Source organism: Protopterus annectens, chromosome 1.part2 (genome assembly GCF_019279795.1).
Source record: "Protopterus annectens isolate FY-2018-M chromosome 1.part2, PAN1.0, whole genome shotgun sequence".
NCBI classification, from domain to species: domain Eukaryota; kingdom Metazoa; phylum Chordata; order Ceratodontiformes; family Protopteridae; genus Protopterus; species Protopterus annectens.
In genome coordinates, this window is record NC_056727.1 from 85,108,593 (window position 1) to 85,120,886 (window position 12,294).

Genomic DNA, 12,294 nt, shown 5'->3' on the forward strand with positions numbered 1-12,294 from the left:
ATTTCCCATTTTCTATAAGGGGTCTGTGTGTCATGTCAACTTTCACCATCTCTCTCTATTCAACACCACTCTCCTGCCTTCTTTCCCACCAGTGCTTGACTGTCACAGGTCTTCTCTCACACAATCCATCCACCTTTTGCTGGATGCCCTCGTTTCCTCTTTCCTTCTTCCTTCCTGTCCCATACCATTTTCACCAGATTGTCTTCTGCTTTTCTGCACATGTGCCCAAACCACCATAATGTATTCTCTTTGACCTTTTCTGCAATTTGAATAAATTTCTTCGGGTCTTATGTCCTCATTTCTTCATCTGTTCCATGGTGTGCATCCTGCCACCCATCTCAGGCACTTCATTTCCATCACCCCTAGCTTCCTTGACTGTTGTGCCTTGACTGCCCAGGTTTCTGTGCCCTACAGTAGTACTGTCACACCACTATTTTGTACACCTTACTTTTCGGCTTCTTTGCCCTTCTTGTGTCATATATTACACCTGGCAATCTGTGCTAGTTGGCTGTAGCCCTTCTGATTCTAGCTTTGACCTCCTGATTCAGACTTCTCTTCTACTCAACCACCCCTTCCCCATACTTGAAGCTGTTAACCTGTTCCAATATTTTCCTTTCTATCTCAGTTCTTACCTTTTTCTGGACTGCAGCATTTGCTGCCATTACAACTGCCTTCGGGTCTGCTTTCCATTCCCCTATCCTTTGTTGAAGTTCTTGCCCAGGGTCTGCCTGTAATGTCACATCATCTGCATGCAGTAACTTTGTTGACCTGTCCCCTCTAACCTGTTTGCTAATGTAGTCCCTCACCAGTATGAACAGCAGTGAAATCAGAGCTGAAACCTGGTGCACACCAACTCCCACTGGCACCACCTCTGTGAGACTTGAACACAGCCTCTGTGAGAAATCAAGGTCTGACATAATGAAACATTAACAACATAAACATTTGATGCTCCAGCTAAGGTGTTTTGTGACATGATAATATATAATCAAAAACAATGATCCTTATGTTTCTCTTTTTGTCAGGGGGTTAGACTTTGCCTACACCTTCCCATCTATGTAAATGATTAAATTAATCAACACTAACACCACTGCATCAGAAATGAGTGAAAATGAATTGTCTGTGCATCAGTCTTGCAGGGAAAGCTTTTTTTATTTTTTCACATGCATTTGTTTGGAGAATTATTATTCACAAATTCAAGCTCCTCTCCATATATGGGATCTCACTGAATTTAGACTTTTGCTTGCAATGAAATAATACCTTTCACATGCTTACATAATGTGCAAGAGTCATTAAGGTTTTACATCTGCACCTAAAGTTCACCTGGCATAACACAGTACAAACCAGCATGGCTCAACAATTTTGAAAGTGGGAGAAGCATTTATTACATCCCTAGTTCACATTCTCAGTTTTTCTAATGTTAACTTTAAGCTAAACTAAGTAAACCAGTTAAGTAGGCAAAAAGGATTTAATGAAAATAGATAGAGCTGTTGTATGGACATAGACAGCTACTACAGGGAGAGTTTGCAAAATATGTGAGTCCATTTTAGTGACATGGTCTACCTTTTTCTTTCCCTTTCATTCTTTAACCAGCCATGTGAGGTCATCTAGTTCCAGGAGTCATTCATGCTTAGCTGATGGTTTTAAGTGACTTGATTGCAGTCACCCAGTAAGTGGATATTAAAATCAGCTACATGCAGAACAACTGGAAGGAACTGATTAGTAGTATGGGGTTACCCATCTGTGGTACTGATCATTGGTCTTAATGGTAAAGGTACACGTAACTAATATGTAGCTCAAACATAACCAAGAATATGATACGAATCTTCCACACTGTGCCTTATTTAGCAATGATATGGAAGTAGTGAGATCAATTTCAGAAGGAAATAAAGCCAGTCCACACACAGACACACGCACGTGCACACACACACACACACACACACACACACACACACACACACACACACACACACACACACACACACACACACACACACACTCTGAAGTGATGCAGTGTAAATGCTGGCAGGCAGAATCAAGCTGCCTAGAAAGCCAAAATTTAACACAATGTGCATATCTAAGGGTCCCAACCAACACATAAAGTTAGCAGGTGTACGGGTCCAAACCAACACTTGTAAAGTTAGCAGGTGTACGGTTCCCAACCAACACTTGCAAACTTAGCAGGTGTACGGTTCCCAACCAACACTTGTAAAGTTAGCAGCTGTAAGGGTCCCAACCAACACTTGTAAAGTTAGCAGGTGTACGGTTCCCAACCAACACTTGTAAAGTTAGTAGGTGTAAGGGTCCCAACCAACACATAAAGTTAGCAGGTGTACGGGTCCCAACCAACACTTGTAAAGTTAGCAGCTGTAAGGGTCCCTTTCAGAGTCACACTCTCTTAATTGCTGGGGATGTCAGTTTCTTTTATAGAACCTTTAATTGCCACATACATGGGTGAGTGAGTGGAAGACATTTTGTGACAGATCCAGCTTAAGACACAGTACATACCTTCCTTTTGCTAGTGTATAATACATCCTGACTTTGCGAAATGTGGAAGGACAGGGGAGTGCATGAAGCATGAAATTTCACATGTGAAAAAATGATTACATATGTATCCAGGCATATCCTACAAGCAAAGTCTGCTATTCACACTAGTTGTAGCATAGCAGATCTTCCTTGTTGCAGTAGTGATTCATCCTAGCTGCAGTTTAAGCAAGTAGTTCCTTGTGTGTTCTCCCTGAAGAAAGTGATCTGATACTGTATATTCTACCCTTCTGCTCCCTATTGAGCACTGTGTATTTAGAAGACTAAAAGAATATCAGTTATCAGCATTATGGATATATTATTTGCTTCATACCAGCAGGAAGGTGTCTTTGTAAAGGAAATTAGTGTTTCTTTTATTTTCCTTGCTTGTTTTCCATGATTAGTGTAGCTGTATCTGCATTCCTATGTTAAGTGTGTTGTGGTACTAGGATAAAAATATACAGAGGGGTGGGACCACATGCACCCCGAGTTATTTGCTTTAAGATTTGTTTTTTTCTTCACTGCACTGGTTCTGTGTCAGAATGTATATATTTTTTTCTTATTATTTAGGCTGATTTTTGAGTTTCAGCCTTTTCCAATAGACTCAAGAAAACAGTGCAAGAAAGTAATCGACATAAATGTAGGTGAAGATGAGTTAGTAGTGGAGACAGACATTGGTCCAGATTAGCAAAAATGCAACAGACATGTTTCAGTTACTGTACAGAGCAGAAGCAGCCAGAGAGTAGGAACTCATATTGCTTCTGGTAAATTAGAATAAAAACATAACCACTGCTGTAATTCAACTAGCAAGTGAATACTGGCAATTACTGTATATAATGGCTAAAAATCAATCCAGCTATCAAAGAGAAAATCCTATAGAGCGCCAACTATGTCAAAAGGATGAAGTTCCAAGAAAACTGCAATGAATAATAATGAAGGAGCAGATAAGGAAAGACTATTGTTGGCCATCATTACAGATACTTACCTGGTGATCCACAGATCAACAGCCCTCTAATCCCACCCACCCCGACTACATCTAGATTTATTCTAGGCACTAACCCCTCCCAATATCCAGCAACCAATCAGAACAATACTAGTAACCTATCTCCTCTACCGCCCGCAGTACTCCACCAACTTCCAATCTAACTGCCTATCTGACACAGTCATGCTGCTACCTAATGTGCTTACACTCCTTACCTGCACTCTTCTTGCACACCTTATATCCTACCAGGACTCCATAATAGACACACCCTGCCACTATCACTGCACCCTTACTCTCACTTCTATCCATCATCCACCTACTAATTACACTTGTCATACAATCACAATCTCAATCCCAATACACCCACCATACTATCAGTCACCTGTTGTAACAAAAAATATCCCTAAACTATGACAGGTTAATTATCAGATTTATAAGACTTATGTTTACTGTCCTATCTAAATTAGCCCTCTGTGGTGATATCTACCCTAACCCTGGTCCTACCATTACCAACTCCTCACCTAAAAATCTGCCTAATAGCTGCTACTTCTCACAATTAACATCCAACAGAAAGCCATCTGACATCCTGTTCATGTGTCTAAGTATCAGACGTATAACTAATAAAACCCATGACCTAAATGCCAACATAGTGTTATACTCTCCTGATATTCTCATCCTGACCAAAACCTGGCTCAAACCTCACATCAAAAGTGAGGAAATGCTCCCAAAAGGTTATAATATTCTTCAAGTAGATAGACTATCTAGGAAAGGGGGTGGTGTGGCTCCAATGTGCAAACATCACCTCATCATCCAGATACTAAACATGTCTGCCCCTCACACTGGAAATGAAGAAATCCTATATGCCAACCTCAAACTAAACCCAAATAAAATAATCAACATCATAGGATGCTACTTCCCACCTGGCCAAAACATCCTACCCCTGGAAAACCTCCTGAACTGGGCTAACCATTCCCTACCCCAGAAAACCATAATCCTAGGTAATTTTAATATCAACTGGCTATCTTGTAGCAACAAACACCCAGTTCACCACCTAAACTTTTATGGTTTCCCCCAACTAATACAGTCACCTACCCGGATAAATAAAAACTCTAACAAACATACTACTCTCGAATGGATATTAGTCAGTAAAGACCCTCACTCATACTTAGCTGGCTATCTACCAAACAGCCTCAGTGACCACACACCAGCATTCCTTCAGGGACACCACTTAAATTGTGCTAAACCCATCATCTATAAGCAAATCCAAAATAGGGTAAACCTTAACCCTCTTATCTCATCCCTTCAAAAATGTGATTGGACACCACTAAAGTACCTCAATCTGAATGAAGCCATCCACTTCTTCACTAACACCTTCCTAAGCAACCCAAACACACATGCCCCCATAAGAAATGACAGAGTCAAAACACAGTACTCCCCCTTGACTGCAAAAAAGCACCAGGGCACTAATGAAAATCAGGGATGAGGCCTGGGAGCACTGGCGCTTTAAAAAACCCTCCTCTAGACAGTCATTCCTAGAGTTGCGCAACAAGGTTAAAAAGCAAATAAAAGAAGATAAAACCCAATATTATCAGTCTGCCCTAAACTCCTCCCATCACAACCCTAAGCAGTTCTGGTCCACAATAAACTCCATTTTCCACCCAGGTAAAGGAGGCACACCCCCACCTACCACTCCCCTTCCTCCAGCAATATTGCTGAGTCATTCAATAAACAGTTTACTGAAACCATTCTGTCTTTGACTAAACAACACAACCGTCTACCTACCCTCCCCACATCAAAACCAAATACTTTGCCCACAGTCTATTCTTTTTCATCAGTACCTACCTCCTATACAAAAAACTTCTATTGAAACTTAAGCCTACAAAACTTTCAGCTGACAGTCTCCCCTCTGAATACCTAAAAATAGCAGCAGAAGCCCTAGCTTATCCAGTCTCTATCTATGGCTGACCAAGTTCGCAGATGACTGCAAACTGGGTGCTGTAATCGACTCTCCGGCTGACATAAGCATCCTCCAAAAGGGTCTCACAGAGACGGATAACTGGTGCCAGAGCCATGGCCTAAAGCTAAATGCCAAAAAGTGCATAGTCATCCCCTTTGGGAAAAACAAAGTGCCCACAAATTACCACCTAGGTGGTAATCCATTAAGTACGGAAGAAGTAATTAGGGATTTGGGGACCCAAGTAGATAGCAATTTCTCATTTGACAATGATGTTGCCAAAGTGGTTAGAAAGACCTTCAATATAGCCCACCTTATCATGAAAGGGTTCACATCTACATCAAGAGAGGTCATTGTGCCCCTCTACTCATCTCTTATCAGGCCCATAATTGAGTACAATGCCCCATTTGGGATGTACCTTACCCAACACCTTCAGCAACTGGAAAGACCCCAAAAGTATCTCACCAAGAGGGTCAAGGGGCTCAAACAGATGCCCTGTGCAGTTCGGCTAAAGAAATTCCAGCTCTACTCAGTTGTGTACCGCCTACTCAGAGGCGATCTGTGTCTGATGTATAAAGCCATGTCCAAACCAGAATTAATGGACATGCTTCACCTCAGAAAATCCAAATCCCTTAGAGCTACACACTCCAGGGACTTGAACCTCAGCACAGAAATAAATAGGACATGCTGGAGGGACAGATTCATATCACAGAGGCTCCCCTCACTCTGGAACAAAATCCCAATCCATGTTAGGCAGAGCCCCTCACTGACCCTCTTCAAGAGAAATCTTGACGAGTGGATGGGAGATTGTAAGTTTACCCCTGGGATCTCTCTGTGTCCCTGTTTGACAGAGGTACAGTAAACTAACCTTAAAAGGGTTACCTTCTGTGACCTACTATACAGAGGCACAGTCAACTAATCTAAAAGGGTGGCGAAAGCCAAACACACTCTGGCTAGGCTTATAAATGCCCTAGGGCAGATAGCCTAGTATCACCCTATGAACCTATGAACCTATGAACTAATTGGTCATTATCAGAAAGCTATGTCCCCACACTGTGGAAAATATCCTACATCATTCTCCTCCATAGAGGTGGCTCCTCCACTGAACTTTCCAATTACCGCCCCATTGCCATCCTTTCTCCACTTTCCAAGATACTTGAGAAATGCATCAATCCTCAAGTCTTAAGACTACTTCTTAGCTAATAACCTCCTCTCCAGCACACTTCACCAATGATTTATGCACAGCCACCAAGCACGCCTCTCTTATACAGTATGCAGATGACCCCACCCTCATCTGCTCAGCCCCAGCTACACCTGAACATCACTAAATCACACAGGAAGCCTTTTCTTCTGTAGAAAACTGGCTATTTAATGCTCAGTTATTACTCATCCCAAGCAACACAAAATTCCTTATCTTCCAACCCACTAAATCTAACCCAATTATCCCTCACTTTAATATTCTAGCCAAAGACAATACCGTCATCTCCCCAACAGAACACACCAAACTACTTGGTGTTGAGATTGATAACAATCTCAGATTTGACACTTACATTTCTCTTACCATAAAAAAAGGTTCACAAAAACCTAGGTGCATTTCACAGAAACAAACAATTCCCCAAGACAGCCAGAATTTTTGCTGCCAATTCCCACCTAGACAAACAGACCTAAACAAGCTTGAGGCTTGCTGCAATAAAATTGCTATGTTTGCCACTGGTGCATCTTATCGCAGCCACCACTGTATCTCACTTAAATAACTTGACTGGCTTGAACTCCCTCAACTTCTTCACCTGAATCAGCTGTCTCTCACCCACAAGTTAGTAAACCATCCTCTTAAAGTCCCATCACTTCACAACCTTCTCCATCCCTACTGCTCCACTAGACAACTATGCTCCAGCAGCAAAAATCTACTTCTAGTGACCAAACCGAAGAACTCAGCAGGAGAAACAATATTCTCCTGTGTCACATCCAGATTATGGAACTGGGACAGGAATCTATCCCTCCAGCATGTTCTGTTTATTGTGGTGACAAGGTTTAGGTCCTTAGAGCATGTAGCTTGGATGGATTGGGATTTCTTTAAGTGGAGCATGTCCAGCAGCTCTGGGTTTGACATAGCTTTGTGTGTTAGGCAGAGGTCGCCTCTGAGTAGGTGATATGCGACGGGTTAAAGCTGGAGTTTTTATAGACTGTCTGCGTAGGGCATCTGGTTGAGGCTGGTAATCCTCTTTGTGAGGTATTTCTGCGGCCTTTCTAGTTGCTGTAGATGTCTTGTGAGGTATATAACAAAAGGCCATTATACTCTACAATGGGTCTAATGAGTGATGAGTAGAGGGGAGCAATGACCTCTTTTTCCTGGATGAGAAATCTTTTGTGATGAGGTGTGCCATGTAGAAGGATTATCTGACTACTGTGGAGATGTGATTATCAAAGACAAGACTACTGTCCACCTGTGTCCCAAGGTCTCTTATCACACTTTCGGTGTTAAGTAAACTACCACCTATGTGGTAGCTCATGGGTACAGAGTTTTTAAGAAATGGGATGGCAATGCACTTTTTGGCATTGAGCTTGAGGCCATGGCTTTGACACCAGGCATATGTCTCAGTGAGGCCCTTTTGTAGGATGTCCACATTGTTAGGAGTTTTGATTATGGCTCCTAGTTTGCAGTCATCTGCGAACTTCATTAGCCAAAGATCTTCTATGTTAGCCTGTACTTCAGAAAAGTAGATACCAAACAGGAGAGGACTGAGGACTGATCCCTGTGGTACTCCACTTGTCACTGGTCTGAAGTTGGATTTAGAGTGTGCTACTTTCACAGTGTGGGTTCTGTCAGTGAGCCAGTTTGCAACCCATCTTGTGACATAGGGATTTATACCTAGTTTAGTGAGTTTATCTATAATTCCAGAGTGGGGGGGTGGTGTCAAAAGCCTTGGCAAGATCTAGATAGGCTGTATGAACCACCTTACCATTGTCTTTGGCTTTGGTGACTGCTTCAAAGAAGTATATCAGGTTTAGGAGACATGATCTGCCTTTTACAAACCTGAACTGGGTGTGGTCCAGAGTTTGGGGATTACCAATGTCTTTGTTTATAAGTTCCATGATGATACATTCCATGGCCTTGCAGACCAGGCTCGTTAGGCTAATGGGGCGGTAGTTCCCGGGGTCCATGGTGGATCCCCATTTGTGGAGTGGGATAACCATCGCTGTGCGCTATTCATTGGGCACAAAGCCTCAGGTGAAGCTATGACTGAACATGGTGCTTAGGTGGGGTGCCAGTTCATTCTGTAGTTCGTGTAGAACGTAGCCTGGTATGTTGTCAGGTCCCATGGATGTTGTGTTCTTGGCTTTGGAAAGTGTGTTTTTTACCTGTGCAGCCGTGATTACAGGAAATTTGCATTTTTCTGATATAGAGATTGGCCCTTTAGGGGGTGAGAGGGGAGTAAAGTTAGCACTGAATATATCTGCCAGGATGTTGGCAATATCAGTTCATTCTGTATATTTAGTGCCATTGTGCTGTAACTCAGAGCAGATCTGAGTGTTGCCATTGAGATTCTTGACATAGCTATAGAATGCTTTGTGGTTGTCTTTAGAATCAGTGGCAATTTTGTTTTCATAACTAGCTTTGGAGGATTTTATGAGGGACCTCATCTTCTTACTGAGGCTGACCAGGGAGTATCTACAATCATGGGATTTTACTCTTTTTTGCAACAGTTTCTTTCTTCTGTTGTAGAGTTTGTTTATGGCAGGGGACCACCAGATTGGCTTCCTTTTTTTGGAGGATAGCATCTTGGTTCTGTTAGGGATAGCACGATCCATGCACTCATGTAAGTGCTTATAAAGTGCATTTGTGTTGGATTCAGCAGTCATACCTCTCTTATCCATCTGCATGGGTGTCGTGAAGTTTTCCACTTCTGTCTTAAGAAGAGTAAAGTTGGCTTTGGAGAAAATGTTTATGGTGGTTTCCCTAATGGGGGGTGGGGGTGGGATGTGGATGTCTAACGTGATTAACTTGTGGTCGGAAGTCACTGCAGACAGCCTCCTACTTCTTGCTGCCTGGTAGGCAGTGAGAGCTGGCCATCTTCAGGGGGTGACAGCATATTTGCTTGCCTTAAGATTATTCTTCATCATGATGCAGGCAGTCCTGAAACAGAATCTGCACTGTTGAGCCCTGTGGTAGACATATGACCACACACATACACACACACACACACACACACACACACACACACACACACACACACACACACACACACACACACACACACAAAAACATATCATACATGGTCATATCCAGACTATGCACATGTGCACATACACACACACACACACACACACACACACACACACACACACACACACACACACACACACACACACATACACACACACACACGTGCAACACATACACACTTAGATACACACACACGTGCACACAGTCACACACACATGTGCACACACAAGCACACACATATGCACACTTACACACACACACACACACACACACACACACACACACACACACACACACACACACACACACATACACATACACAAAAAAGCACAGAGACAAACACACACGCACACACACACACGTGCAACACATGCACACCCAGATACACACGTGCACACATTCACACACACACAAGCACAGACATGCACACACAAGCACACACTTACACACACACACACACACACACACACACACACACACACACACACACACACACACACACACACACACACACAAAATGACACATGCACGCACTCACATACATATACACATCCACAGACACACACACACACCCAAAAACACACACACACATTTGTCTGGTTAAAGCTTTTAACACATTGCTTGAGGGATGGAAGCATCCAAACCTTACATGGCTGACATTGTACTACCAGTTTCCAGTGCACATCCCTCAGAAAGCAGGCTGAAATCACCTCAAGATGGGTAAGCTGACCCTAGTTGCTCCCTCTCATTCCTCTATCCACCTCCTACTGGGTAATAACCAAACATCACTTGGCCAGGGTCTAGCCAGGGCTTTGTCAGTCTATGGAATAATGCCATGACAGAAACATGCATATTTTTCAGAAAACAAATAATATACAAAAATGTTAGGGTACAACCCAGCACCCTAATAATGGGCACTTTCAACAACCACTACCCCACCATTAACTGGGAAAACTACTCATGTACCAACTCTTTTGCTCAACGTTTTCTGGAATTCATAAATTCCAATGCCTTGGATCAACTTATCCATACCCCCACCAGGGGCAGCAATATCCTAGTCCTGGTCATTACCAACATGGGGGACCAGTGTTCCACACCAGAGGTCAATTCCTCGTTGGTCAGACCTGACCACAAGCTAATCACCCTAGACATCCACAACCCACCCACCACCCATTAGGGAAACCACTGTAAAAAACTTCTCCAAAGCCAACTTCACACTTAAGACAGAAGTGGCAAGCTTCATGACAAGTATGCAGGCGGACAATAGAGGTATGACTGCTGAATTCTACACAAATGCACTTTATAAGCAATAAACAATTCTTCTGCCATAAACAAAGTCTAGAACAGAAGAAAGAAACTGTTGCAAAAAAGAGTAAAATCCCATGACTGGAAGACCTCCCTGGTCAGCCTCAGTAAGAAGATGAGATCCCACATAAAATCCTCCAAGGCTAATTATGAAAACAAAATTGCCACTGACTCCAAAGACTACCACAAAGCATTATATAGCTATGTCAAAAATCTCAATAGCAAAACTCAGATTTGCTCTGAGTTACAGCACAATGGCACTAAATATACAGAGCCAACTTATATCGCCAACATCCTAGCAGATAGGTCCAATGCTAACTTTACCCCCCTCTCACCCCCTAGAGGGCCCATCTCTATACCAGAAGAATACAAAGTTCCTGTAATCATGGCTGCACAGGTAAAAAACACACTCTCCAAAGCCAAGAACACAGCAGCCATGGGACCTGACAATATCCCAGGCTGCATTCTACATGAGCTACAGAACGAACTGGCACCCCACCTAATTACCATGTTCAATCATAGCCTCACCTCAGGCTTTCTGCCCACTGAATGGTGCACCATGATGGTTATTCCACTCCACAAAGGGGGAGCCACAACGGACCCTGGGAACTACCGCTCCAATAGCCTGACAAGCCTGGTCTGCAAGGCTATGGAACGTACCATCATGGAACTCATAAACAAACACATTGGTAATCTCCAAACTCTGGATCCCACCCAGTTCGGGTTTGTAAAATGGAGATCATGTCTCCTAAACCTGATAGACTTCTTTGAAGCAGTCACCAAAGCCATAGATGAGGGTAAGGTGGTTCAGCCTATCTAGATCTCGCTAAGGCTTTCGATACCATCCCTCACTCAGGAATTATAGATAAACTCACTAAACTAGGTATAGATCCCTATGACAAGATGGGTTTCCAACTGGCTCAAGGACAGAACCCACACTGTGAAAGTAGCAGACTCCAAATCTGACTTAAGACCAGTGACAAGTGGAGAACCACAGGGTTCAGTCCTGGGTCCTCTCCTGTTTGGTATCTACTTCTCTGAAGTACAGGCTAACACAAAATGTCTTTGGCTAATGAAGTTTGCAGATGACTGCAAACTGGGAGCCATAATCAAAACTCCTAATGATGTGGACATCCTACAAAAGGGCCTCACTGAGACAGATGCCAGGTGTCAAAGCCATGGCCTCAAGTTCAATGCCAAAAAGTGGATTGTCATCCCCTTTGGAAAAAACTCTGTACCCATGAACTACCACATAGGTGGTAGTCTACTTAACACCGAAAGTTTGATAACAGACCTTGGGACACAGGT